At 23.8% G+C, this 26,146-nt stretch overlaps 1 pseudogene; it reads right to left on the reverse strand.

Annotated features, from left to right (window-relative positions):
* Nucleotides 1-3,182: 3,182 nt before the first annotated feature.
* LOC145844337 (transcription factor Sox-10 pseudogene) lies at nucleotides 3,183-9,526 on the reverse strand (annotated as a pseudogene).
* Between the last annotated feature and the right edge of the window lie 16,620 nt (nucleotides 9,527-26,146).

The following is a 26,146-nucleotide window of genomic DNA, read 5'->3' on the forward strand; positions in this document are numbered from 1 at the left end:
GTTGTTTGTTAAACTTTAGATTATCCATAAAGTTTTCTCTTACATAAAAGCTTTTTTATAATTAGAATAAAATAAATGCAACTTTTAATTAAAACCGAACATTCAAAACAAACAAAGTAATATACAATTAATGTATGTTTATTTCTATTAAAAAGAGAAAACTCAAAAGAGAAATTCTTTAAAAACGGTTGTTAAAGTTACTGTCCTTACAAAAAAATCATGTAAACATTTAAGTGACAAAATCTTAGTGGATAGGTTAAAACTTTATTTTATTAAAAGGTAGTTATTTTAAGTAATTATAAAATCTTGCTTTACGTTAAAATTTGTTGTAAAATTTTGACAGTTAAGAATTTTTTTTGTTCCAAAAACCCACATTCTTCAAAATAATATAAAAGTTTAAAAACGGTATTTCGGATTTGAAATAAGTTACACCAAAATCAATACATATTTTTTCCCGTAATCATTAGTGTTCATATGTTAATTAAAATTAGACTGGTAACTGTACCTCTATGTTATTAAAAACCACTTTATTTAAGCAGAACTAACTGTTAACGTTTTAAACGAAGTCAAACATGTTTCTAAAGAAAGTTTTAGTTACTTGGAAAAAGAACATTTTAAATAAAGTACATAAAAATGTCTTACTTAGTTCTTAGTCTAAAAAATTTGTCTTTTCCATTTGAGTGTGATACTTTTTAGAAAACATAGATCAAGGGTTTTTGTAAATGTTTGACCTGGGGAGTAGTAGATTTTATAAACTAATTACAACTAATTTCCTTTAATGAAAGAAAACATTAATATGTTCTGTTGACAAAATAAGCTAATTAGTTTGTTTGACATCTAGTTTCTAGTGGTTTTTAATAAAAGAAAACTTTAAAACAATATATACTTCTGCTTTAAATAAATTAAAAAAAAAATTCTGTTCAAGGTATTTTATTTCATAAGAAACAAAAACTTTTTTCTTAACACTTGTTGAAATTAAAGTACTAAACTATTTTGTATTTATTGTGGTCTTAACAGATCTAAACATCAGTTGCCTTTTTTAAATCCTCATAATTTTAAGTAAACTTATACATTTTTGTCAAACAAACAGAATTATTTTTAAAGATTTTTTGATGATTTTAAGTTAAATTAACTACAACTTTTTTGTCACCAATTATGCATAATATTTCTGATTTTTATGTTACAGATGAATGCACAACAAAATTAAAGTTTAATACCCTACTTGTCAGTATTAATTTTGAGAAAACCGTTAGGTTTTATATTGAAATAAAGCTGATACATATGTTCAGACAATGTATCTATATTGTTTTGTTAGAGTTTATTGGCTTTAGATATCAATTTTGCTAAAACTTGATATTTGAAAAAAATTTTATTTAGATACTAAACCTTCGAAATTATGCGCTGCATTTTGCATATACATATATATATATATATATTTATTTATTTAATTATATAAAAACTATAATTCATACAGCTGTTTCACACATTGAAATGTAAAATTTCATGTGATCTTCAGTGAGTTGTAGTTTATTATAATAGTGAACAGAAATTTCGATTTTAGAATTTTTTATAGTAATTATGACGTAGTAATGGTACAGTTTATTGTACGATTAGTTGAATTTGAAATACGCTGTAAATATTATTCTATGCTTTTTAGGAAAGTTTAAAAAGATTATTTTGTAAAAATGTTTTAAGCTATTAGAAATTTTTTTTAAGCTGTTGGGAAAATGTTATAAAATGCTATAAAATACTCGTGTTTGCCGCTTCGATTTTATTTTGTTTTAATATTTAGTTGGTTTTAATTTTTCCAACAGCTTAAAAAAAAAAAAATTTCTAATAGCTTAAAACATTTTTACAAAATAATCTTTTTAAACTTTCCTAAAAAGCATAGAATAATATTTACAGCGTATTTCAAATTCAACTAATCGTACAATAAACTGTACCATTACTACGTCATAATTACTATAAAAAATTCTAAAATCGAAATTTCTGTTCACTATTATAATAAACTACAACTCACTGAAGATCACATGAAATTTTACATTTCAATGTGTGAAACAGCTGTATGAATTATAGTTTTTATATAATTAAATAAATAAATATTAAGCTCCAATTTGATTTGTCGAGCACTATCGATCAGAACTTTGTATAAAACCTTTAATATATATATATATATATATATAATATGCACAAGTGTTCTTATTATCTCCATGATAATAAACCAGATATATGAGACTATCTGAAACGTCTAGGTAATTACCAAGAAATAAAATGTTGATAAAACTAAAACAAGTATATTTGTTGATAGTGATTTTGATAAACTTATATTACGTCACAATGAAAACCGATTAAGTGTGACTAACCTAAAACAAACAAATACACAGTTTTGTGAAGAAATAAATTGCATTTGGGGTGATAAAAGTTGAGGGTGGTCGTTGTCACGGTAAAAATTTCTAAGTGGTATTGTGAAAATATTATGTTTTGTTGTTAGGTAAACCTAAAAGCTGGTCGTCATAACAATTATAAAAATTTTGTGGGTGACAATAACATACGATTATAATGATAAAAGAAGATTTAAAATATTTAATTTAGCGTTTATATATTCAAATATTTTTTATAATACTTTTATATTATAAAATACTCGCATAAAAACTTATATCAGTTATTTATTTAAGAAAAATAAACTGTATAATTTTGAAAATATTTTTTAGATTTACAACTTTTGCTATCACTTAAAAAGTTTAAACGTAAATATTTTCCTTGTAACTGTGACTTTCTTTATAAAACTTTTAATTTTGCCTAAGTTATTAAATTTCTATTTTTTAATTAATAATTTAATTTAGTTATTTGTACCTACAAACTTATATCTTAGGAGAACCACCTTAAACTTTTACTCTTACTTAAATTTGTTTCGTTCTTCTTCAAATCAAAAGGATAATTTTAAATCAACAAATTATATTTAGTTTCAAGCTTAAGTTTTTAAATATAAAACTTTTAATTTTGTTGTAAATGTTATTTGTTAAGGCTATTAAGTCGTTTAAGGCAGGATTTCCCAAACTCATTTACTAAATCGATCCTTTTTCAGAAATTTGAAAAAAAAATCGTCCCCGATAATTTAATAAAGTATTTTTTCTTCTTGAGTACGCACTTTTGAGCCAAAAATATTGTATTCGAAATATAATTTAGTCGGAGTTTGAACTTTCAGCAAAACTGCTTTTTAGGTAGCTAATGATTGGGTTTGCTTGATGTGTTTCTATTGGAGGAAACTGACTTCTATCAGAGATTTTGTTGCTGCAGATTCGCAGGCGATCTTCGTATGTTGACATTATTCCTCCGTCTTCAGCCACAGACTCAGACGTCTTTTCTTCCAAGTTGTTATTAGCAGGTTTTCTTGTAATTTTTGGCGCGCTATTTATTTTTCCTTCTTCGATGTTTGGTTTAGAAGTTTTTCTTCGTCTGGGCTGGTATTTGTAGTCGGGGTAATCTTTTTTGTGTTTTATCCTCAGTCTTTCTGCTTCATCGACAAAAGGCTTCTTATCAGCATCGCTTAACTGCCTATAAGTATTTAAACTGTTATTAACAATAATCTCTTATTGTGCGTTAAAACAGTTGCTGTTTTCAAAAGTATTGATCTGTTAACTTCAGAAAAATCATGTGTATTTTAATAATCATCTATAACGTTTTGACATTACTTTAGTTAGTGTAAGTTTAGTATATATATCTTTGTCTAGAGTAGGGGTGGGCAACGTTTTTCAATCGGGCCTGATACGGAAAAATTTAGTCTTTTGCGGACCGGAGCATTTCGAATTTATGATTTACCGGATACGGTATCCGGATCCAACCGAATAATGACTTTTTAGATCCGAATCCGACTGGAAACTAATTTTAAGTCGAGATACGGATCCGGTCGGATTCTAATGTAAATAAAAGTTTCGGAACCGGCCGCAATCTAGTTTTATGGATACAGTTGATCTATTTTTTAAATCCTTCAAGTTCAAAAAATTTTACTCAAGTCTGACAACTTAAGATATAGATTAAGACATTCAGATGTTCAAATAATGTCTATAAAAAAAAACTGACATTGTAATTGACGAAGGTACGTATGTAAAATAACGCAATTTATAAACTATTCGTTTGTGTCAATTTTACAAAAAGATATTTCAACTAAATTAGAATAACACAAAATGTTAAGACAAATGCTTTACTTATTAGTACACATTAATTTAAAAACAACTTTTTAGCATCTTTTTGAAATCAAATCCTTACAATTTTTTTTTAAATATGATACACAGTTTTATAAAAATTTTGTAATATTAACCTTTTGCGGGCCTGTAAATTCGCTCGCGAGCCGGATCCCATTAAAGTTTAAAAAACGGTCGGGGCCGGTCATTTTAACTCTGCGGGCGGGATCCGGCCCGCGGGCCGTACGTTGCCCCTAATCTAGAGCAAAAACACTGCGAGATTGATTCAAAAACAATCTAAATCTTGTTCTCAAAAAATGATTGTGAAATTTATATAAGTTTCTTGTGTAATAATAAATAAATTTAAATAAATAAAATAGAAAAGAAAAAATAATGTCTTAGATATACTAAGAATGAGATTTGAAACTCATCTAGATATTGCAGTGCTTGTTATACAGAGTAAAAATTGTCAATTAAAACTAATACTCTGCCCGTTAAAACTTTATTTTTGAAATTTGGCCCACGACCACAAAATGGCTGTTAACCCTAGTCGAGAGTACAAATAACCAGTATTCTTATTGAATACTTTTTTTAGCCTAAAGATAGGCACAGAAGTTTTCAAACAAAAAACTGTAACAACTATTGAAACTAAATTTTTAACCAAAAAGTAAGTCTTTTTTTTTAATTTAAAATGTTTTGCAGAACGAACTTTTTTAAACAAATAAAAATAATCGTATATTTTACTTTCGGTTTTACACCAAACAGTTTCTCAAAATAAAAATTAAGAAGATAATGTAAAAGGTTATATGATTTTTCACGTAACTTAATTAATAAAGTATTTCAATCTTCATATATATCTATTAAAAAACGCGCCACATTTAAAAAATTATTCAAATTTTGTTTATGGACTTATCTTATTAAGTAAGACGTTATCAAATTTATATGTCATTTAAAAACCTTTTGCATCGCTTATTGCAGGGGTCGGCAAACTGCGGCCCGCGGGCCAATTGCGGCCCGCGAAGGGTAAATCTGCGGCCCGCGAGCACGTTATTTTTTTGAATGAAATGCGGCCCGCGAGAGAAAATTTTGTGGCCTGCGAGCATGTAAATGTGGCCCGCTGAGCAAAAATATATTTCAAGTTAAATTTATTTCGGTAATTCGATTTAATTTGATTAGTTTGGTTTTAAGTCTCTGTATAACAATTAAAAATAATTAGAAGAAGATACTGCTTTAGTTAAGTAATTATCTGAAAAAAGAGTGTTAAGAGTGCTTGAATTTAATAAGTTAGTTATATAATACCTATTTATTTATTTAACTAAATGCAAATGTTTTCCATTTTGTACAAAAGTAATGAACAGTAATTAACCTAAGTGTCATTTCTTTATAGCTTAGATATTCTTTTTCAACATTTTTTAAACCAAAGTTTCTTTTATAGATTTTTTATTTGTAAATGTTATATTTTAGTGTAGAAGCATTTAGAATAACATAGTAATAAGAAATAAGGTTTATTTAATTTTTGTTTTTATAAATTTTAATTATTTAGAAGTTTTCTTTGCACTTAAATTAATTTGTATGCACACCAACTTAAAATGATGCTCATATTTTAAACCACTTTTTATTTAATACTTTAGTTAATTTAAGTTTAGTTTATGCATAATTTTTTGACATGGTTGTTTCTAAATGTATTATCTAAATTTGTACAGACACATTTAAAACAGTATATATGACATAAATTAATAAATTTTTTTAGGTATACGTTTTCATTTTTCAAACATTGTTTATGTCAAACTAAGTTAACTTTTATGCCTTGCATAACAATATACACATTTGCTGTTTTTTGGAGCTACCTATTTAATATAAACTAGGTTTAGAGATGGTAAATTTATCAAGTTTGTACATTCTTAATCCAAATAGTTCAAATTCAAGCATATAAACAACTAAAAATTGACACACACTCAGACTATGACTATTTTAAGACTTCAAATCTCAGGCCAATTAAGTCTTTTTATAATCTTTTGGCTAGAGTTGTTTTTTTTTTATACAAAAATATCAGGAATGTTTTTGTTGACTCAGGCTGGCTTTTTTGCTTGAAAGAGTGGCAAATTAAACTTATGATGTAAGTTTTGCTCAATCCACAGTGTTAGTTTGAGTTATAATATGTGTTAAATTTTAAGTCTTGCAGCTGATATAATTCAAAATACTATTTATATTATTGTGTACATTTAAGTGTGAACAATCAGTGTTGCCAAAAAATTGAATCCCGGAAAAGCTTTGAACTTGAAAATTTATGCTTAAAAATTCAGGAAAAAACTTGAATTTGAGAATTTTTGAAAAAACCTGGAATTTCAAACAATTTTTACATATAAAGTAATGGAATTTCTATTTGACACAAAAAAAAAAGCAAATAAACATTTCTTTATTAAAAATATATTAAAGTAGCTTAACAGTGTTTTTTAATATTGATATATTTTTTAAGACACTTTTTAAACTTTAATTAAACTTTGTACCAAAAATAAAAGAAGGATTTGTACTTCTAAAAACTTTGTGTTTGTGCATTGCACCTTTACTTGTGAAATTTCACCGATCGGTGTGCTTCGTGTTGGAACTAAACCAAGAAATTCTACTAAGATGTCAAAGTTAGTAAAAACATCTCTAATAAAAATTCTCGGATGAGCAATAGTTTTTCTATCAGTGCTCTCATGTTAACATATTGATTAAAGTCCTAATTTGATTTATGCGACTTAAACCTTAATGCATTTCCTAAATATAACTTTTTGATGTCGTTGAAGAAATAAACAAAAGCTTTCACTACTTCCAACATAAATTCTTTAAAAAAGTTTTCAATTATAAACGGTATCTCATTTTAAATAATAAACTTTGCTACTTTATAACTTGCCTTAACATTTTTTTCTGATAATTCTGTAGTTACTAAAGATAATCATGGGCTTTGTTGGAGCTGACTTTGGTGATTTGTTTTTTTATCGTTTCTCGCAATAAGACATAACTAACGTTTTTTTTATTTTTCTAGCTCGTCTTATATTTTACAGTTAATATTTTTAAATGCAATATTCTTATTGCAGATAAAGAATTGCTATAATGCTAAATAAAAAATTAGTTTTTATATTTCGCTAATGACTCAATAAAGTTTTATACTTTTGTTAAAAATGTTTAAGAAAATTAATTGTCCATTCAAGCTGACTTTTACTTTTTTTGGCATGTAATTTATTTACTGTCAATAACTTTCGTTATTTCTTTATGTAGTGAACTTTGTTTAACTGGGTTGCTACACAAACAGGCTATTTTAAAAGTTGGAAAATTCACGTGTGTGTGAAAATTTTATTTCAAACACTTTTTAGAAATTTTTTAATTCCCAGAATAGTTTTAATGACTGTAGTGTAGTTTACTAGTTGTAATTTTTTCTTGTTTTCTTACACTTTGTGTACTTTTTTTGATGATGATATTTTTACTAGGTATTTAAGCTTGATTAAAACGATTTATTAGCTTTTTTAAATTTTAGTAAACTTAGAATGGTTTGATACAACTCAGACATTTTTGCTTTTTAAGTGGCAACCATGTAAAAGACTAGTTACTAATAAGATATTTTATTTAAGTATTTGAGAATTAGTTATGTTAAAAAATTTGTTCTAGCTTTCTGGAATACAAACAGGTATTAATCTTATTAAGTTAACTAAATTTTTAAATTAATGTAAACTATTTAACACGCAAAAACTTTATTTTTGAAGTAAATACTCTAAGAAATATGAAAAAAGGGTTGATAATATAACAAATATAAAAAATTATCCCATAAATTGTCTTTAAAGTTTGGTTTTTATAGAGAGTTAGGTTGTAAGTAAAATTACAAAAGTATTAAGTTTAGTTTATTAAGTGCTTATGACAATACATAGTTTATTAACACTTAGGTATATTAGTCAAAGAAAATTTTATTCTATCAAATATTAATTTAAGTAGGCATTCTATGTATAGCTAAAAAATTTTTCTAATATATATTAATTCAAATAGGCATTCTATTAATAGCTAAAAGTCATTTAAAATGATAAGGTGAATAAAAGTAAAACTTTTTTCTAGTGTGACTAAAACTAAAAGTTTATTCAAATGTCACTAAAACTGCGGCCCGCGAAGACTTTGTACACTTGAAATTTAGCCCGCGACAACCAACTGCCTGCCGACCCCTGGCTTATTGTATCGAACTTGTCGTTAAAATGCTTTAAATTGCTCAAAAATTTTCATTAAGTTTAAACTTTAATTTTACAATAGTTTCTAATAAATAGTTTCATATAAGTTGCTAGATTTTGTTTAAACTTTTCAAGTCTATAAATTATTTTTTATAAAAATTTCTCCTGTCAAATATAAATGAGTTCGACTGTAATATTTGACAGTTAGAATAATGATTTATTGCTTCGATCAACAGTATTTATCTTAATTATTTAAAAGAATATAAAGATAACTCCAACAGTAACCACATGCTACTTCATTAACCTTTAATCAAACTTAAATTGTTATAATTAATGTTTTACTCTTTTAAATCTTAACCTAATTAGCCTTTAAGAAATTATCAATATAAAAATAGATAATAAATAAAAATAGCAAATCGATTTATCATACTTGTAGAAAAGTGGCATATTTAAAATACTCATATGGAATTTTATTGTTCTGCTGACTATTACGATATTGAAAAGCATTTGAGTTTAGTTATCTTATTTCTTATGCTTTACTAAGCGTAAAAAAGTTAATACCAGGGATAATATCAAACTTATTTGTCGTAAAATAACTTAATAAGTACCGAATCTATATGATAGCATACATGTAACGAAAATTAGTTCAAGTTTTTTTGCTAAAACTGCAAACAATATATGTTTTTAAATTTAAAGACAACTTTATTTTAGAAATTTAACATTATAGATTTAAGCAAAAGTTCAATTAAGTTACGAGCTTTAAACAATGTTTAAACAGCGAATTATATTTGTTTAAAAAAATAAAATTTTACCTCCACAGTTTTCCAAGAGTTTTATTAAGATCAGCATCATGTAAGTGAGGGTATTATTCTGCAAATTTTCTACGGGCTGCCTACTAACAAAATGATTATTGCTAAAAAAAAGCTGTATTTTTAACAAATTTCATAATTAAAATTTTTCTATTATATAGTTCATATATGTTTAAAGAAAAACACTAGTTTTAAACTTTTTACTCACTTGAGCCCAAACCATAAAGGCATTCATTGGTCGCTTGACGTGAGGTTTGACCTTTTGACCTCCGTTCAACTTGGTTGGCATGGAATTCAACGTCCAATCGTAATCCTTTATAACATTGCTGACAACTTCCTTCATATAAACAAAACCTTCTGAGATGTTATTGGTCAAATTACTACTGTTTGAAATGTCATTGCTCTTGTCACAACTTGTTGGGTTTTTTTTAATCGCGTAAATGTCGATTTTTTTATCTTCAGCTGTGAAATTGTCGTTTTCGTTTGATGAAGTTTCGTTTAAAAGTGTCATTTCTTCGTTCATCATGGATCTTAAATGTGACAAATTTCTGTCGATTCTTTTCACTTCCTAATAACGATTCATTTGAAATTAGTTTAACAAATAGTTTTGAACTTAATTATTTAAAAATAAACACAGCATAGAAAACTTTAAAAACTGGTAGAAACTTGCTACGTTTCAAATTTTCAACTTAATTTTTCTTAATTTTTCCCTTTTTTCGCCTTTTAAAACATTTTTTTCTGTCTCTGCAATTTTTTTAAATTGTTTAAAACTTAGTCTTTAGTGCAATTTAATATTGCTAATGACTTTCTAAGTTCGGTTAAAAGTCTAAGCTCTTACTTGTAGTTTTATAAAGCATCTAAAGTATTTTAACGGAATTTAAAAGTGTATTTAATTTAATTAGTGAAATATAAGTTTAAGTATCTCTAAAATAAAAGTAAAAACTTTAAACAATTTTCTTTTTCTTACTTTCAGAAAAAACGCGATTAATAAATTATATTAATAAATATTTGTAGTCAATCAGTAACTTTACAGCGCAATAAAATACCTATAAGTAGTCTAAACCCATTTAAGTTTTTTAACTTGTTTTACAAATTTTTTAAATAAATTTAAACTTCTTAGTTATTATTTATTATGGTATCAAACAGAAGTACTTCATGTTTTCTTAACTGTCGTTTTTCTTAAAGTATATTTCATTAGGGTTCACTAGAAAATATTTTATTATGACAACAAACTTTAAAAATGTGGTCAAAATTTAACATCTGCATATTTTGGTTTTTTTACAGGGCAAGTATTTTTTCGAAAAATTTTTAGATCTAAATTTAAAATTTCTTTTATGGTTATTGCTGTTTTTTTTATTTTTTTAACATAATAAAGTAAATAAAGAAAAAGAAACTAAGCGAATGGTTAATAAAAATGTTGTAATTTAAGGTGGAAAATTATAGCACATACCAAAAAACTTAATAAAATTTATAAACAATTTTTTCTTTCATTATAGTTTTATTAGACCATTTCTTTTTAAACAATTTGTAGACAAAAACTTGATAAAAGAAATTTCTTTAAATACCTTGCTTATGTTTTGATATCTTCTTTTAAATAAAACTTCAGCCTTAGTTATTCATTGTACACGATTTGAATAAAAAAAAACCTTATTCTTACTTTGGATATTCGAAACTAATTTTTTTTGTACACACTTATCAACTCTTTTGGCAGCAAGTTTATGTTAATAAGAACTTGTTAGAAAAATAATTTGTTTCTAAAATTTAAACATAACATTTGTACTTTTTTTGTTAGGCTTAAGCAATGACTTTATTTCATGTTAAAAGGTAATAAAAGTATTGTTTGAAATTTACCTTTTCGGTTCAAATTTAAAACTATATCTTAATATTTCAAAAACAGTGCGATGACTTATTTATTTTTAAAGTTTTATAAACAAAAATATTGTAACATAAATAGCTTGGTTAAACAAGTAAGATGTAACTGTCTATATTCAAGGATAAGAGATTTGTTTCAAAAGAAGAAATTATTTTAAAAAACATTTACACAGATACTTCACTTAATTAGTACCGCTTTCTATTGTACTTAATACAATTAGTTCAACCACAATCTTGTAAGTAGTTAACAATACTTTTTATAAACTATTACGTATTTGAACTTTAATACTGATTTAGTTACTTAGTATTTCAATTTGTAAAATACTGAAACAATCAAAATTATTACGAAAAAGTACAACTTTTAAAGCAAAAACAGTTTCAATATTTATATTGTTAATTCTTATGCAATAAAGTATGATTAATTGTTATATATCAAAGACTTTGTTATTCGTTTAAATTATATTTGTCAATTTTTTTCAAAGCTTTGTAAGTTCTACCTAAGAATTTCAATGCATTTTAAAATTTACAGAAGTAAGAACTTACAAAGTTATTTTTGCTGAGCAACACTTTTTTACACAATGTTAATTTAAACTAAGGTTTAGCTATTAATTGATATTCAAATTTTAATATACCGAAAAAGGTTGTAAACTAGTTGCTAAAATTTAAACTAACTGTAACCTAATTAATATTCAAAACAAAAAAACTTAAAACATGAAAAAGGCATTGAGTATATTCTGCATAAATTTAGTCGTTATGACAAAAATAAACTAAGTTCAGGTATACATACCCTATATTATATAAGATAAAAAGTTTTCAAGTTAATTATAAGTAATAATGATCGAGATAAAAATGTCATCACAACAAATTTTAGCTCAAAATAGAAATAATAATGTTTTATCAAAGCTGTTTTTTTTTTAACAAAAAAGCAATTTAAGAAATGAGTAAATACGTCAGTGTGCTACTACTTAATTATGATAAATCTAAAGATAACAAATCTAATTATGTAATTATCGTACTCTTATGAAATTATATGTAATTTCTAATGGTTTTTTAAAACCACTTCCTAAAACAAGCGTGATACCGGTATCCTTGGCAGCAAAACCCTTTTGTTTTGTTTATTTATTAACGTTAGTAGTTATGACGCAATATAGAAACCGTCCTCAGAATTTTGACAATTAGTTATGTCTGTAAGAAAAATAAAATAAAAAAAGAACTTTCTGTAATTTATCAAAAAATGTTTTATTTACACTTTAAGTTAGTTTTCTGAATGGTTAGTTGAAAAAACACCTTTAATTCAGTTTCTAAAATCTTAACGAAATAATTAACCTATTTTGACTGTTAGAAACGATAACGTAAATAACGTAAATTAAAACTAACTTGTGACTTTATTCTAATTAACTTAGGGGTTAACTTAGTTAAACTTAATAATTTGAAAATTACATGTACTTTTTAACTATAAAAGTTAACGAATTTAAGTTTACGTTTTAACTGTTGTATTCAAAACACATAAATACAAAATTTTAAAACGTGTAAAAGAGTTTACGCAACTTTCAAACCTCGTTTTATCAATGTTTATACATTTTGTAACATCATACTTTTAAATTGAAGTCTTTATAAAATTAAAATTAAACATATCCAATAATTAAGCAAACTTTTTTTTTCTTTGTAATGTCGGTAAAAGACATCATGAATTTTTGTAACATTTTACACTACATTTCTGATCTATAAGAGATTGATAAGTTTTTTTACATCGTTTTTTGAGGTTTACCACTATCTTTCAACTCACTTTAAAGTGTAGTAATTATCTTTATTAAGTTGATTTTTATTTTATTTTAATTTTAAATCACTATGCAATATATAAAAAGAAACAGATACAAATAAATAGTTATTTTATAAGTAGTCATACACTAAATACATAAAATTTTTGCTTTATTGTAACAAGTTCTTATGTTAAGTTTTATTTTATTAATTGAAAGTTTGTTTCAAAAAGCTTATTAATAGACTTACGCTTAAAGTCGCTTAATTTCGTAACAGAAAACTACTTTAGTATTAATAGACTACATATGTTTAGTATTTGTATAAGCTTTAAATTTTGTTGAAGTATTTAAACTTCATGACGTATTTAGTGAAGAGAATTTAAGTTTATGAACTTAAATTAGTTTTAGTTTATTTTGAGTAAAGTTGAATAAAATTTAAATTCAAGTATAACATACTAATTAGCAGTTTAGTCTTGAAAAAAAGAACTTTATGCATTCAAAGATTAAATATATATTTATTACACAACAAAACTAATTCTAGTATCAAGTAAACAAGCCTTTTTGTAAAGTTTGAATTCACTTTTAACATTTACACTTTTAATTATTATAAAGCAGGTGTTTAGGCTTAAAAAGGGTATTACTATCGACTTCATGTATAAAAGTACTAGATGGATGAAGAGGATTTATATATATAAACAAAATATTAGCTAAACTTCAACTAAGGCTATTTTTTTATCTCCCAACACTTGTTAAGATTTAACCTATATGCAATTTTTGTTCATACTAATATTTAAAGGTTTACGATGACACCTACTCAGTTTATACTAATTTATCCTTTTTTTTTTCTATCAGTTAAAGAATTTAAAAAAAAAAAGGATTTCTATGTAATTTTATGAAAGTTTTTTTAATTTTTTTTTTTAAATAGTTAGCATGTTAAAACTATAAATTTATATTTTTAAAACTCAACAATGTACTTACTATTATTTAAATTGATAGTAAATTTTCATAAACTTATTTAAATTAAGACGGAGAAAAGTTGGCCTAAAATATTTTAATTGCTTATTATCTTATATTATCTTATGTTATTAAAGTCTTATTATTGTATATTTACATGTTCTTTTTACCTGTAGAAATTTCTTTTTTTTAACGTTTTTACAATTTCTTTATTTAAAGTAAAGTAACGTAACTGCAGTTGTTTTAAAAACACAAAATTATCGATATGAAATATTAAAACTGTTTGAAAATAGAAAAATGCACCTGCTTTGACCATAAAACAATAAAATATTAACCAAATATTTTGAGTTGATACTTTTCAAACCGGATATACTTATTTGATATTATCTAATTTTTCAAATGTGTCAATCAAATGTATTTATATTTGATGTGGGTTGAATGATGTAATAACGTTAACGATACATTTTCATTTAAACTTGATGGCCAACTATGTTTTTACCATTTAATAATATTCCCAATGGTTCTCGAAGTTTTTATAAAAAAGTTCCATTTAATATCAATAGATTTATTTAAAATAATAAAAGTTGTAAATAGTATGTAGTAATTAATTTCATAACTTTTCATATTTCATTTTTAAAGAATAATTTTATCTTTTATCAACAAAAAAGAATTACTGAAAAAAAATTATTATTCTCAATATTGTAAATTTAATTAATAATTTGATAAACTAATCAACAAATAAATTGTCAATAAATTTCATTTACTTACTTATGTGATATTGAGTTCATCTGGTTGTAAGTTAATCAAGTTAAAGTTATTTACTTCATAATTACATACTTTATACACCTGTAAAAAATTATTTACTTCTTCTACGTTTTGACGACAAATTTATTTATAGTAAAATAACGTAACTGTTTTTTAAACACAAAAGTTTCAATATAAAATATTAAAATTGTTTAAAAATAGTAAAATGCACCTGCTCTGACCAAAAAATAATAATATTTTAACCAAATTTTTTTATAGTTGATACATTTCAAACAGGATATATTTAGTTGACATAATTTAATTTTTCAATGCGTCTATTAAATGTGTTTATTTGTTTGATATGCGTTAAATGATGTAATAAACTTTACATTAAAGTATTTTATTTTCTACCTTTACTTGATGGACAACTATATTTTATTTTTATTAGGTTTTTATTAATGTTTCTTAAAATTTTCATAAAGGAGTAACTAATTTTATAAGTTTTCTACTTATTATTATTATTGTTTTTAATTATTATCTTTTTTACAATAAACCAAAAAGAAATTGTAAGTAGTTTAAGAAATACGACAATATGCAAAAAAAATGTTCACATTTTTTTCCAATCAAAAATAAACTTTGTAAACTTTTAATATTTTCTTAAGATTTATTTTTTTATATAAATTTATTAATGTTTCAATGTGGAATTGAATACGATTTTTCTTTATAAAAGTCAAAAAAGATTTTTTAAGTTGCTTGGCTTTTCAAAATAATGTACATAGTAAAATTTAATAGTAAATTAACTATGTAATAGGTCAATTTGGTTATTTTGTTACTCGAATAATTTAAATAGTATGAAAAAGAAAATGCTGATTTGAAACATTAATTGTTAAAAAATACGTTTAAGCTAGTAATGTTACTTAGACAAGACAATTTACAAAAGTATTTTATCAATTCCTTCACTAAAAAAAACCGTTATAGTAATACAAAACTAAACAGTTTTTTTTTTTTGTAGTCGAAATTTAAGTTTATATTTAAAAGATGAGAAATTACTTTGAATGTTTTCTTTTTTGTACGTTAGTAGAATAAAACCGCAAGTAAAATTACCCAAATAGCATTTGAGTCTTAAAAAAACAACTTTTATGTTTTTTCAAATTAAAAGGATCAGTTTTACATAACTAGTTAAGTTTTATTATCAAGTAAATGGCCTTGTCTTTACAGATCACCTTTAATACTAAAACTTAAACTAAACTGCTAGAACAGCTGTTTATGATGTTAAAAAGGGAAAAGCTAACTTAATTTTATAGAATGTTATAAGTTGATAAAAAGGACTTTTATGAATAAACAAAACAGTAGCTGAAATTTGAGTTAAATTTCTACAGTTTATAAGAGCTGTCAAGTACTATAATTTTTTACTTTAAAAAACAAAGTTTAGATTTGTAGTGAGTTACGAAGATACTCACTTAGTTAATACTATTTTATGATATTTAGTATGTACCTATATTGTACCTATTTTAACTCATTTTACTAAACGGTCTAAATTATTAAGTTTACTGGTAATTAGCTAACACTTAGTAAGCTATACTTTTAAAAGTAAAATTTCTAAAAAATTGGGTCATGGACTTTACCAAGCATATAGGTTTTTTATTTAAATCTGTTATTAAAATCAAAAGACATAAAATTGTGAAACATTTAGGCTGTTTGAAATACGTGTATAAATGTTTACTATTTAAAAGTTTCATCTTATGGTTTGTTTTTTACTTTTTTCTCCATACACCATAGCTAGTTATTTTCACAACTAATCTGGAATTAATTAAGTTTTCAGATTTATAAACGTACATCAGTTAGTTTTTTTATTTCTCAAAATTTACACTTTCTTGAATTACTTAGTATATGTGTAAATTTATTAAGAACTATTTTCAATATAGCTAAATTTATAAAACTTAACTGATATTTACAATTGTTTAAACTGTTGAGTTGATATGTTATTAAATAAACAAATGCCACTACATAAATTTAAATTTTTAAAAATAGTTCAACAAAATAAATCTCACAAGTAACAATTTTAATAAATTACATCTAATTGTTTGTTGTTTTGTAAATAATTAGTAAAGATTTAACCGCTTAGTTGGTGTTCTTTTTGTTTAAAATAATTTCACCTAACTTCATAAAACAAACAAACTTGTTTTATTTTAAAAGCTGTTGAAAGGTTATTTTTTTGTTAAAGCAGCAAACTTATATACATTTAAATATTTTCAAAATCTATTTGTAAAATTGAATTTAATTTATCTTCTGTTTCACATTTTAAATGATAAATTTGATTAGTTTAGAGTTTTTTATCTTAAATAGTAAACTATTTTCGAAAAATAAAAAGCTAAAATTTTACAGTTTTTAACTTTTGTTAAATAATGTTATTTAACTTTTTACTAATTTAGCTAAAAGTAGCCGGTAAAAATTCAATTTAAATTAATTTCTTGTTTCGGAAATCATTTAATTATAATTGCTGATCAAAAAAAGTAGGAAAAAGGCTACAGTAAATATTTTAAATAAATATATTGCTTTAAGTTTCAACAATAACGAACGTAAACGAAACTTTAGTACTTATGTATACGAATCCTTTTAATTTTTTTAACTATTTTTTTTAATAACCGAAAAAATTATTACTACCTGTTAATTTTTTAAAACTTAAAATCCACATAATTAGTTAAAGTTAAGTAATAACTCAGAAACAAAAGAAAACTATCAATTTCCAATAAATAATTGCTTATCTGCTTATCTCTTATTATCTGCAATAAGCGGATTTTCAATGTCAAACCGATTCAAAAGGCTCGACAAAACGGCGGCAGTTGTTACGTCATTATAACAATCTTCATGCATCAGTGATTTTAAAGACTTTTCTTATTTTTATTTATAATTTCTGCGTAAGAAAGTTTTTAAATAAAACAAGTCTTTAAATTTACTCAAACTGAATAAAAACTCCATGCAAAAATCTAGATTTTGAAAATTGTAGTTTTAAATTGACAAAAATAAACTTTTCAAATACAGCACATGTACAATAAGCATTTAACTTCGTCATAATCATGTTTTTTTTTGTATCTTTGACTTTACAAACTCTTATATTTTAAAAGTATGTACTTTTATTTTTGCGTATAGAGTGGTTTTGATTAAATAGATTCAGTTTTCTATAACTATTGAAAAATATGTATAAATCTCTTATTTTTAACTAGTATAGTCTCAAACTAGTAAAACAGGTAAAATGTGTTTTTTGTTTATGTACTTGTTTTATTTTGTACGTAGTTTTATTTTAAATGTTCATGTAGTGAATCTAGCTTGAAAACTAAAAATAAGCATTTATTTACCTAAAGTATATAAAAAAAACTTACTTCTATGATAGTGTCAATTACTTTTGGATTTTTTATACCAGTTAAATAAAACGTTGGTAAAAGAGCCATGAGTTTTTTTGTTATTTTAATTAAATATAGGTAAAGTTTAGGTAAAATATAGGTAAATATCTTTAAGTTTAAGCTTTAATTAAATAAAAAAAAACTACAGTTCGACGGTAATACCTAACAAAATATTATGATTTAATAAATGCTGTTCTAACAAATACAGTAAAACAAAAGAAAAAGTTTTAATGTTGAAATGTAAAGTCTGTACTTAGTACTATACTTATACTGTAAAATATATACCTAGAGAACTTTTAAACTTCAAATTTCTAGACTTTTACATGGTGATTACTTTAACTTTTTTAAACTAATCTGAGATAATTATTTGTTGTTTATTGTTTTAGATTGTAATGATAAAAAGATTAAGTCTTTTATTAATAACGTTTACTTTTATATTAAAAAAATTGACTGACAGGTTGTAAATGTAACTTAAAGCGTTTTCAAATATCTATTTAAATATAAGATTCATTAGAGTTAGATTTCTATGGATTAACACAAAAGTTTCTCACAGTTTACACATAGTTTACAATTAATTACAAAGAAAATTAATTGATAATTAAAGTTTTGTTGTAGAGAAAAACAGCACTATGTTTAATTATCTTTAATTTTACATGTTTGCTACTAACATTAAATAAGATTTTAAGTACAATTAAAATTACTCGAAACAGAATCCGTTAATTGGTTTATTTGTACAGCAGTTTCTAAAAAGCAAATTAAAGTTTACCTCAAATAATTACTAACTTAAACAACGTCTTTTTATGCAAACTTTAACTTTTTAAGTTATTCCTATTTTTTAACGCTATTTAAAAGCTGTTTAACTGCAAGTTATTTCTTTATAATTAAATTACTAAAAAAAAATTACTTCTATTAGAAGAACAGTGAAAAAACAAAATTAATACAATTGGTATTAAGGGTAGCTTGAAAAACCTGCAAGTCAGCAAAATTTTGATAAAAAATTCTAAATAAGTTTTAATTCTTTTATTTTTTTTACACCCTAACCGACATTATCAAAAAATACAAAAAATGAATAAGTTTTATTATTTAAAACTAAAATGTTTTTTTTTGAGGACTAAGCAAATTTAGACCCAAGAATTTTTGACAATTCTCCAATCAAAAAATTTGGTGGCTCGCTTTCGGAAGGAGACAACTCAATCAATTTTTTTTGTGATTTTTAAACATAAATAGAAACATTTATAGATGGTTACTAAAATTGAACTAGTAATAGTCGAAATTAATAAACCCCTATTCTTAGCAAGCGTGACAATGTAGCTCAACATTACATATTTAATTTAAATCTTGGAAAAGTATTGAAGTTAAAATCAGTTTATATACAATAATGAATTGTTTTACTAAGTAAAATTGAAATTAATGTGTCGTTTATTTAAAAAAGTATAATATAAAGTACAATAGTAACTTTTAAAAAATTATATGTTATTAAGTTCAATCATGTATATTTCCTACTTAATATAGACACATCAATACAAATATTTGTTATTTAAATTTTGAAAAATTACCTTGAGATTAAATTTTCACTTATTTTTAAATTACTTCTGAAAATATTTTAAATTTTTATAAAATTGTGCTACATTGGTTTTGTAATAGTCAAGTAACTTGTTAAGTCTAATAATAGTTGATCGATATAATTTTGTCTACGATTTGCATTTAAATGTTTAAAAGTCGTTGTGTAATAAAGTAAGCATCTCAAAAAAAGCAAAAACTAGTTTATTAATATTCGAGACTAAGGATTTTTTATTTTTTTGACCTTTACTTTTTATCACAGTTTTGTTTTTATTCTTTGAAAGTGTTTAATTTCCAAAAACTTAAGTTTTGATAAATTTCTTTAAATAGTTTAGTTATCTTTTTGCTATTCTTATACAAGTTTATACTGGATACACAATAATATGTTATAACATACAAGAAAAAGTTTATAGTGTGTACATTTTTAAAAATATATAACTGTATTTTTAGCAGAAGGCTTTTACTTAATTTTAATTACCACTTCATCTTCCAAACTTTATCTTATATAATTATTAAACGCCTTTAGTTGTTTTTTAATACATTGAATCTCTATGAATTTGATAACTTTGTTTAGTATAATGACCAGGGAATTGTTTAAATTGGCTCGAAGATTGTAGTGTAAGATTTATTTGATTTTTGTTTTCAACGACGTACTTACGAACAAACTTTTAAATATTAAATGGTTAAATGTAAAAGCTGCTGTAATATCTTAAAATTTATTAAAGTAAAACTAAAAATATAAAATTTACCTATAAATAAATTGATTACTTCTTCGACTTAGTTGACGTTTTAAAAATTATAAAACAAAAATAAACCCATAATCTTATACAAAACAACAAAAGCATTAAAACAAGTTGTCAAATTTGTTTTCGTATTACAGTAAAAAACACTACAGTAACTTATTCTAAAAAAACTTTTTGAGAATAACTGAATTATTTTCTACATTATTTTAACTGTACATCATTTTAAATACTTTTTAAATTTTTCCTTTTTGCCAACAGGATGAAGATACTAAGTATGCTAAGAAAGCATTTATTTTTCATTAAGTATTTGTTTTGGTCTTCCAGCACAATGTTCTACATATGAAAAAATTTAAAAATAATTAGAACTGTAAAAAGTTTAGTAGGTAAAGATGATGTAATAAAGCTCTCAGTATACAAACAGTAAGCTGGTTTTTAATTGACCATTAGTTTGTTTTATCTAAATATTTGTAGTTCTATGGCAGATACTTATGCTATACTTTAAATATTTTTCAACAAAAAATCAAGATTAATTTAATAGACATTTATTAAAATATAAGTAAAAAACTAAAACAAAAAGCGTAAAATTAATTCCTAACTAGGTTAGAATTCAATATAAAACAAATGTTGTCTACTGTAGATATTAACTAAGAATAATTTAAATTCAACGATATAATACGGAAGTGACAAGCCAATAAGTACAAAATTATAATTTTGCTTTTACATTAAAATTTCTCTTAAATGTAACGTTACAAGTTGTAAGTTGTGTAATTAATTAAAAATAAAAATTTGTATCTCTTAACTTCCAACAACATGTTTACATTACAATTAAAGCTTTAAAATACTATCTTAAAGATTATATGTATAAAAATATATTAAAATAAAAAAGTACCAGGAAGTAAAATCAATAAGTAACATGTTAGAAACTAAATCTTTTTTTTTTTTTTGATTAACATAAGTGATAACATATCAGGTTTTTATGATTTATTAATAAGGGTCGGGTCAAATATGCACGAAGAAGTTTTTGCATGATGACACTTTTGTAAGATGGGTCATTTTTGCACGAAGAGACACTTTTGTACATAAGTTCATTTTTCACGAGAGTAATAAGATATATAGCACTAAACAAAAAAAGCAAGAAAGTATAAAAAATCAGTTAATAAAAAAAAAAAAAAAGAAGAATTAATAGAGTAAGGGCTAGGGGTAATAGTGATAGAAAAAATAAAAATATAAAAATAAAATTAACAAAACAAAACTCAAACAGTGTCTTCGTGCAAATTGATCCTTTGTGCAAAAGTGTCCCTCGTGCAAAAATTGACCATATGCAAAAAATTCTTTGTGCAAAAGTGTCCTTTCGTGCATATTTGACAGCTACCCTAGTAAACTATTTATTATCTTGTTTAGAATATCAAAACCTGAATGTTTTAATTTCAAAACTAAAATTTTAATCTTATTAATTTTAATACGTAAAAAACTACTTTTTGCTTTAAGTATTTAATGCTTTTTTTTAAAGAAATAAACAACTTTTATTAAAATTGTTTTTTTGTCTTTTGTATGGAAATAAGTAAAGTACCTTTAATGTATAGTTTGTTTGAATTTACTGTTTTTTATTTATTATGGTCATGTTTTTTGGTAATTTATGAGTTACCTATATTTTAAACTTGTTATAATATCGTAACTAAATAATTAAAAAATGATAATACCCACGTTTTTTTATAACAATGATAACCTACGATAAACTTCGTAAAGTTTATATAGTAGATTTTTTTTGTTACAATTAGTTCATATAATAAGTTTCAAGTATACATAAAGATAAACTGTTCAAAAGTATTTGCAATTTTTAAGTCTTGTAATAAAATATTACTTAGTATACAAAAAATACAAAAGATACCTAAAAAAAAAAAAGCAATTTTTAAACTAAAATTCAAATCGTATATGAGAAAAAGTTAGAGATAATTTTTTTCGTCAAGTAGAAATTAATTAGTTGTAATTTTAAATAAAAATGTATTCCAATATCTTGATTGCAAAACAAATCTAAAATTTAAGATGGTTATATATAATACTTTAGTTTCAAGTACTATAAAATAGTTATTTTTATGTTAAAATTCTTAATATAAGAAAATAAATTAATTTACTGTGGACATGATTGAACTATGAAGGTTTTTCATTATTAAACTAAAACATCAGATTTTGTACTGGCTGTGAGACTTTCTTGAAAACAATGCTTTTCAGATATTTGACTTAGGGATTAGTATGTTAAAAATAATAATTATAAGATAAGTTAAAACAAGATAAAAGTGAAATGAAAATATTGACACAATAAGCTAGTTAGTTTGTTTGTCGTCAAGTTGTGGTTGAGTTTTAATCAAAAGATAACATTGATACTGTAAATATTTTTTTGATGAACTAAAATATTTGTAACTGTTCAGGAATTCTTTGTAAAAAAATTAAGCTTTTCATTTTCAGCTTTATTTTAAGTAAAGTTACTAAACCTCTTTATTTTTATAAGATTTTATTAGTTATTATCCAACAACAGCCTTTTACAACTAACAAAATAACTATCGTAAAAAAAATTGCTCACGAGCTGCAATAAATAGAAAAAAAATCTTCAAAAGACCTCAGCTAGTTTAAAACAATTAATTGATCAAAAAATGCTACTTTATTTCAAAAATGTGACAAAAAACGTTTTAATACACTACTAGTATCTACTTGTATTGAACTAAGAGTCTAATTATAAGTTTAAAATGTGTGTTTAGCATAGGCCGCTGGTTTTTGATTTGTTGACTTTTGTTCTAAGCTTTTAGTTGCTTGTCTCATAATGTTAAACTTTTAAGACATGCAGAAAAAAAGTATGACAAATTCAAACAATAAATTCAAACAATAAATCACAGCACAAATTTTATTTTTCTTAATCTTTAAATCTGATAAATTACTAATAATTGTGCTTAACTAGTTATTATAGTATTGAATTTTACGTTGAAGTCAAATACAAAACAAAATTCAAGTTTAAAAATTATCATTTTTAAAATTATTTTAGAAAATATTATTTAGACTTGTTAGTACAATTTAAAGGTAAAAACAATAATATACTTAAATAAAAAAAAAAAGTAAAAAATAAAAATGTCTACAAAGGTAAAAATTTTTATATGTAGTGTTTCATTAGGCAAAAAAAATAAATATTTCTGGTATCAAACTAATTGGTTTTTGTGAGGCTAGCTATATTAATAAAAAAAGTTAGTAAAATTTTAGATATTTTATAATATTTTTGGAATTCTGCACACATAATTATATTATACTACAAAAAACCAAGTAGAAAACTTTTTTAAGAGAACCATGTAATATAATTTTACATTTTTATTTTCTCAACTAAAATGAATTTTTATAAGGCTATCAGTATGATTTTAATAAACTTAACTTCCAAATTTTAGCAATATGAATCCAATATGTATACTAGTTATTAGCAAAAAATGATGATAAGCAACAGGTGTTTCGGATTATATCCATGGAAAACAATCAGATATCTGAAACTGTCTGAGTTAACACGGGATAAGTAAAACATATAAATTTTGTTTCTAAATTTGTTGATCTTGACCTTTTTGATGAAGCGTGACCAACATAAATAAACAAGCATAAAATTTTGGGGGGTCTTATTTTATTTTATTTGGGGTGACAAAAGTTGAGGGTGGTCGTTGTCACGGTAACACCCTTCTTAGTATATCGTGGAAATACTATGATTTGTTGCTAGATGAAGCTAGAAGTTGATCTTCTTGACAGTTAACGACTTTCTGATTAGTAATCACAAAAATATACTTTTTGAAAAATAATATTAAATTGTATTGATTAACATATTTAAACAAGATTATCAATTACAGATTTGATATGTTTGACGATGATTTCAAAGTTTTATGTTCCATAAATTAAAAAATTTAATTTAGTTAAGTTAGTTGGCGTTTAGAAGTTTAAGTTATGTTTTAAGTTGAGCTTATTCAGAATTTCTGCAAACACATCTTAAATGATTTTGTTTAAAATTTTTGTTTTGTTTATTTTATAGAAGCAACTTATTTATTGACTTAGTGTCAAAATTTCTTAAAATTATCATTATTATATATAATTAACTAAATTTTTATCATAAAGCTATTTTGCTACTATAAGTGACTTAAATAAATTGTAAAAGTGACATAAGTGTTTAATGTTTATGTATAATGCATATCATAAAATATTTAAATGTTTTAACATAATACCAAGCTGAGTATTCTTAAAATTATAAAACTTAAAATAAAATTGCTGACAATCTAATTAAGCTATTACACGTGTTTTTAACACAAACCGAAATAAATTTAGTTATGATGAGAGATGATTTTTTTATATCTGACAACATGGATAATTTTTAAATACATGTTTAAGATAGTTTGTTATTTTATTAAGCTCTACAATTTACACCTCAAAAAGGAAACAATAATCTAGTTGCTTTGATTTAAGCTATATTAAACTCGATTTTTTTTGATGAAGTGAACATTTTGATATTAGATTTTCTTAAAGTTATAAAGACTGTTGAAAAAATATATTTATTTTGGTTAATTTATTTTTTGTTATATATTTTCCGTGTTTAATTGATTGATGAGTTTAGGCTTTTTATTTGACCTTATGGAATTTTTCTAAAGTACAATCTATTGTTCAGTTGCTAAAAAAATTTAAGACCATTTTTGTAAGTTGATACTTTTTTACAAAGAATATATTCAGTATTAAAACAGCTTATCTAAAAACTACAAAAGAAATGTACTTTAAAAATAACCTATAATTTATTTCGTTTTAGGAATAAGTTTATCTCATTAAGCAAAGCTTTATACACCACAGGAAAGTTACATGAAAAGCTTTATAAAACTAACTTACTACTTATATATTCAATAAAAGAATCTAACTTTATCTCTATGTACTGAAAGTTTCACTTGTTAGAAATTCTTGGTGAAATATTTAAACATTATTGAGAAGTAAGTTGATAAAAAAAAAAAACTAAACGGTACATTTTGTTATTGTAGAAAATTTTCAAAACATCTAATTTTCATTAACAATCCGCTTTTTAAATATAGTTAATAAAAACATTTAAACATGTAACAAAGTTATTAAAAAACAATAAATTCGATTTCATACAGTTTTGGTAAAAATTTCTCATAAATGTTATACTTTATGTATAACTTCTTGTTATAATGGTCTATATTTAATACAATAACTATAATAAACACTTTGTTCAAAGTTAAAAACTTTAAAACATTAGCGTTACGTTTTCAAACTACAAAATATTTTTTGAAATCTAGATGAAAAACATATCTTGCATTTGATTAACTGTTATTGACATTTTTCAGTGTACCGACAAACACTTATACCAAAAGTTTTTTACTAGCAGCTGAAAACTAATTGAATTGTACATATGTAAACATTTTGATCAAAGCCATGTGCTTTTGGTATTAATACTATGTTAACATCAAAGAAAGACTTTCAGGCTGTTTTATTACTCTTCACAGTCTAACGTAGTGCTTGTAAAAATTTTTCGACTATAAATACTAAAAAACATGTAAAAATTTTGATTAATTTCGATTGTGTCTTTGTTAAAATTTTTTTTGTTAAATATTTTTTTAATTATAAATATTTCTACAGAATTACAATACTTAAAAGTATTCTCTCACTGCGCAACCTTTGAGAAAACTAAGGTAGCGTAAAGTATCTTGTTTAACTAACCAATTTATTTACTTTTGTAGTACTATCTTACTTTAGTTTTAATAAGATTTAACTTTATTTCAATAAAAAAAATTTCAAAAAAAATATTTAGATGATTTAACAACAAAATATAAAATAAAAATAATTTCTGCTTAAAACTTGTTCACTTTCTTAAAAGATATAATAAGTCAAAAAAAATTGCTTATTTGTAAACCTGTTAAAT

Source organism: Thalia democratica, chromosome 9, assembly GCF_965202585.1.
Source record: "Thalia democratica chromosome 9, ktThaDemo2.hap1.1, whole genome shotgun sequence".
In the NCBI taxonomy this organism is placed as follows: Eukaryota; Metazoa; Chordata; class Thaliacea; order Salpida; family Salpidae; genus Thalia; species Thalia democratica.